A 6,085-nucleotide genomic window follows, 5' to 3' on the forward strand; every position below is an offset into this window, starting at 1 on the left:
AATCGTTCCTGTACCATATTATTTTTTAAAAATTATAATTGTTCATAAATTCCTATATGCAAAGCAATTGTATTAAAAAAAAGCTAATTAACTTTTTTTACGGAGAAAGAACGTGTTTTCAGTTCAAAATAATAAAAATTAATGACTGATATTTGTGGTGTAAGTACGGTGGAAAAAAATTCTTGGAATCGGAAATTCTTGGAAAAACGAAAATTCTCGGTTGAAATTTTAAATCGAACAAATCAATAAGAGCATTTCAAAAATCAATCGTTCTATTACCATATTTTTTTTAAATAAATAATAATTGTTTTCACACATTCACGAATTCCTATACGTAATGCAATTGAATTTAAAAAATAAATAAATAAAAAAGCTGATTAATTTATTTTTAAAGAAAAAGATCGCGTTTTCAGTTCAAAATAATAAAAATTAATGACTTTAATATTTTTGTATAAGTACGGTGGAAAAGAATTATAGTTTTTATATCAATTTTCGACAGATTTCTATAAACGAAAATTCTTTGTTGAATTTTTAAATCGAACAAATCTATAAATCGATTTTAAAAATTAATCGTTCACTCACCATATTGTTTCTCAAATAATAATTGTTCACAAATTTCGATACGCAAAGCAGTAGCATTTAACTAAAAAAAAAAGGGGGGGCTAATTAAATTTTTTTACAGAAAAAGAACTCGTTTTCAGTTCAAAATAATAAATACAGTATACTCTCGATCTCGAAAACCTTGTTATGTCAGAAAAATATTTCCCCCCTTGGCATTATATATTCAGCTGTTAATTTTAATTCCTATGTCAAAAAATTTCTTCTCAAAACCTCGTTATGTCGAATTTTTTTCGAGATAGAAATAGAATTTTTTCGGAAAAATCACTACGCAAAATTATTTTTAACCAATTCGTTCTTATTTAATGTATAGTTGTTTTTGTCTTATTTTTAGAAATAAAATTATAATTGTTGCATTGAGTAATATTTTACAATATATTTTTCTCTACTTTTTAGAACGCATATTTAATTCTGAACTTGTTATCTCGAAATCGTTTAGGCGTCCCTACAACTTTGGGATATCGATAGTATACTGTATTAATGACTTTTGATGTTTGTGGCATAAGTTAAATATGGTGGAAAAAAATAATGGTTTTAATAACAATTTTCTATAGATTCCTATACACGAAACAGTTGTATTTAAAAAATGATTTTTAAAGGTAATTAATTTTCTTTCACTAAAACAAAATGCGTTTTTGTTCGAAAAAATAAATAAAAATTAACGATTTTGATATTTGTGTTATAAGTTTAGTATGGTTTAAAAAAAAAATTAATAATTTTATATAGTTTTCTACATACGAAACAGATGCATTTTAAAAACAATTTTAGAAACTAATTAAATATTATTTCCCGAAAATAAAACGTGTTTCCTGTTTAAAATTAAAGAAATTAATGATTTATATATTCGTGTTAAATGCTAAGAATGGTGGAAAATTAATTTTAATAATAATTTTCTACAGATTCCTATATACGAAGTAAAAGTTACAACTAAAATGCATATTATTTAGCAGAATTCCTAGAATGAAGCTTTTAGAAAATGCGATACCCCTTACAAAGTTGTTTTGCTCTTGTTCTAAACTGTAATTAGTAAGCAAAAAGACAAGCAGGAAGAGGTTGCAAATTATACGTAATACTCAAGAGCAATAAACAAAATCAATCAACACTATTTTATTTATTATTATTACACCGTTTTATTTACTCTAATTTCACACAAATTTCGCATTTACTACAGACGATATTCTAAATTTTAGACAGGCGCCTGTACGAAATGTTGCATTTTATTTTATAACCGTCGTTGAGCAGCCGACCCAGGTAATTGGATTTACGACCACTTATGTTCAACTCCGCAACCTTGTAACTTTGAACCCAATCCAGAAAACAAGGGAACCCCTGGATCAAGTTTCGGGAGAAATTTATCTTCGTGGAGGATGGAACTAATGTACTTGTTGATGAAACTAACCTGCTAATGGAACTTTTTGATGGAACTAACCTGCAATTAGCATTACATAGAGAGGAAAACCACGATTCCCCCCCCCCCACGCACACACAGTATCGACCAACACAATACTAATTTTATTTTATATTTCATAACCGTCGTTGAACAGCCGACCCAATTTTGGGTTCACGACTACTAATGTTCATCTCTGTAGCCTTGTAGTTTTGAACCAATCCAGAAGACAAGGAAACTCCTGGATCAATATGATTTGTTATGGGATCATGGATGATTTTGTGACTCGACAGATTTAACGTGCATTAGCTACCATTTTACTACAAAGAAGTCTTCGGCCAACGGGGATCGAACCCACGATTCAGGCTATCCCAGCCGGAATTTTAGAAGTGGAATGGCTCACGCACTTTCTCAAACATATCGAGTGTATATAGCAAAGGAATTGAGAATATAAACGAATCGAGTGAATATCGCACAGAAAAAGAAAAGAAAAACGTTATTTGTGACAAATTTAATGATCATGGTGGCTATGCGATTGGTCCTCGTCCTTTCAACCTCAAACAGCTTTGGGCTTAACATTTAAAAAGCTTGTAAACATAGATTTACGTATGCAAAACATTGGAGAAATAACTTCAGCCCTTCTAATATATCTCTAAAAAGTAATAAATGACTCTGGAATTAACCTTCATAGTCTTGACGACTGGTGTGGACATAGAATCCATATTATAAATTCATCCCTTTCTCTTTCTTAGTTCATGCTAGCAGCTGTAAGTCTCCACTAAATTCCACTTTTTTTTTAATCACTTAACAGCATATCAAAAATCTATTTATCTGCGTGTGACACGTATTTGCGAATTCAATTTATTCTCGCTTTTTTATGTGATTTCGGGCCAGTTAATGTATCCAATCTCACAAGACCATCAACAATGTAAAATGTTTTTGAAAAAAAATATGGCTCAAAAGAAGCCATTTTTACAATTTATTTATTTACGTTTGAAGCCAACTTTTAAATTTTAGTATCTTCTCGCAAAATTTTGCAAACTACCACACGGTATAATTGTGAATAAGTAATCCTAAATCTGTTCATACTTCAATTTGAGTCATTTATTTCGATTGAAAATTCTGAAATAGCCTTACTTGGCGATTTAACTTGCAAATATTAATAATTTTTTCATGTGTAAACTAATGCTAATCGTCAACATTGGGCATTTGTGATTGAAATTTAAAAGTAGGTAGGCGCTTTATTTATGTCATGCTAAAGCTACACAATGGGCTATCGGCGATGGTCTGAGAAACATCTCTAAGAATGATCCAAAGAAAAGTCATTACAATTTTGATCCTCTGCAGAAGGGATGGATCCTTCACTTTGGTAGACCGACCACCTGCGTGCGAGGTCGAGCACTTTACGACAGAACAGTTTAACGAGGATCGATACCGCACACCCATAGCCTCTACACAGGCAGATCAAAGTGATTACACACCCACTTACTGACCAAAGCCTGTGATGCTCGTTTTCGGTGATTTACTAGGAACTGTTTCTTTACGATCAGACCATTGAAGAAAATGTTAAATTAAATGTTTATAAAAACGTTTAATAAAATTAATTTGTTTATTTTATTTGTTGCAATTTTTTGGAGTGCTCCTCACACTATTGTATTGATATATTTTGCTTTGGCTATATTGATCCAATATTAGAAAGCACCCCTTTTTGAGGATATAATCGTGTGAGCTGATGAAGAGATTATATCTTTTTATTTCCGGATTTTTATAATTGATCTTTTTCCCCCTTTTCATTGTTCTGTAATTTTTTCCATGTTTTCTATACATTTTAAACTTATATATATATATATATATATATATATATATATATATATATATATATATATATATATATATATATATATATATATATATATATATATGAGCATTTTCAGCACAAAATTTGTTCTTGTTTGTAAATATTCAAAGTTAATTATAAAAAAAATTAAACAAATATTATGCAATATAAGCAATGAAATACAAACAAATTTTTATCATCAGAATGTTATATCTTATTTCGTTTGGTCTATTAATTTCCTATATAAATAAATTAAAATCATTGCATCAAATAGCACTTTAGTAATTATGCAGAATAATTAATATATTTGTTTTCATTATGAAATAATAAAGTCATTCAGCGGAATGGGAAGTCAAAGAAAAAGGCAAATTAAAGATAGATTTGGATTTTTTTTTTTTAAAGGATTATATTTGAAGGAAAAGAAATTGTTACATTGATTTCCCCATAAAATTCAAATGATAAGTCTCATAACTAAAAATGATAGCTATAAAGCTTATAAGAACAGAGAATACGACTCAGTTTCAAGTGAAAATATTCCAAAATATTAGGTTTGTAAATAAATAATAAATACATGAATAACATTATTTATTGTCTTAACAAATAAATAATTTAATAAATAAATAACTTAATGAATAAATAGTTAAATAATTGTTTTCATAAATATATTATTTTCTCTTCTTTAAAATGGGAGCTTTAGGAAGCAGAATTTGATTCCAGGAAACATAAAAAAATAGGAAGAAAAAAATATACATAAAAAGCTATGGAATTTGTTATTATATATCAACAAATAATCAAGTTAATATAACAATTTAACATATTAATTTTAAAGCCAAAAACCTTCATTTATAATGAAAATTCTTAGTTGTAGACAAAGAGTTTCAATTACAAAGATTCTTTCCAACAAAATAAATTGATAATGATAAAATGATTCGTTGAAATGATAATTATTCTTTATATTAAAAACACTCAAGAATATAAGAAAATATTTTATTATGCATTGTATATTATAAAATATAATTTAAATTTACATCATGAATGCAATTCAATGCTTACTACGGATGCATTTACCTTAGAAAAATAGGAATAGTTACAATTTCTACACATCAAATTTCAACACATGGTTTCTGTTTATGAGTAAAAAACCCTTCCATGGATGCACCTTAGTAATAATTTTGCTCTAAAATAATCTAAATAAAACTTCACTTTTAAATTTAAAAAGTCATTTTTCTAGCTACGGAAATTAAGGACTAGCCAGTAATATTATAAGTTTGAAACAAAAAATTTCATTGCACATATTTTAATTAAAGAGGTAAATTCTATATGTGTAAATAATGTGGAAAAAAATGACTGAAAACTTTTAAAGAAAAAATGTACAAAACTGATGTTATCATTAACACGTTCTAATGCATACAAAGCACAATATTATAAAAAAATTACAAATTGTTTAGCCTTATTTTAACTCGCAACATATGAAATGGTTTCAGAAGCAAACATATAAAATTTTAAGCAATGTAATAAATATAAAGCTCTAGATCATATCGCTCTAAATATACCACTAAATTCTTCACATAAACTGTTTGCTTTGAACCTTTTATTTTTGACCAAATTATATCTCATTTGTTTCAACGTCTTGTAATCATTGAGAAACATGTGAAACGTCACACGAACATGTGAATTCAAATGATGGGATATAAAAGACATATAGGATGTTTTCATCTACATTCTTATGACTTTTTACTTGTTTGATATTTCAATTCTTCGTTGCTGATGACAAAAAGAAGAATACAATATGGAGAGAAAAAATTTAAACATTTAAAGTTTTGCAATTTCAGTGATTCTTGTCACATTTTTTTTAAAAAAAATTCATATCTCATTTTCAAAATTTGATTGGAATGAAAAATTGCGTCCAAGCCAGAAAAAGATAGAAAGAAACTTGAAACTTTGATTAGTGTGGGTATTCATGATGTCCAAAAACTAGTAGAAATGACTTAAAAGAACAGAGTTACAATTTTTCCAACGAGAAAATAGCCTAGAAAGGGACTTAAAGATTACCAGAAGGACCTCTCATTTTCTCAGAAAATGATAAAGCGCAGAATGATCGTTGGAGTTCTGAATAATTATTAAAAGTCCCACTATAGAAACACTTTACTCTGATAGCTTTTCGTTATATTAAAACAATCCTAGTCCACACATTTCAAAACAAACCACAAAATGGTATGAAGATAATGGAATAAATACTTTAA

This window comes from Parasteatoda tepidariorum, chromosome 2 (assembly GCF_982258835.1).
Source record: "Parasteatoda tepidariorum strain Cologne lab strain chromosome 2, Ptep-v5.0, whole genome shotgun sequence".
Lineage (NCBI taxonomy): Eukaryota > Metazoa > Arthropoda > Arachnida > Araneae > Theridiidae > Parasteatoda > Parasteatoda tepidariorum.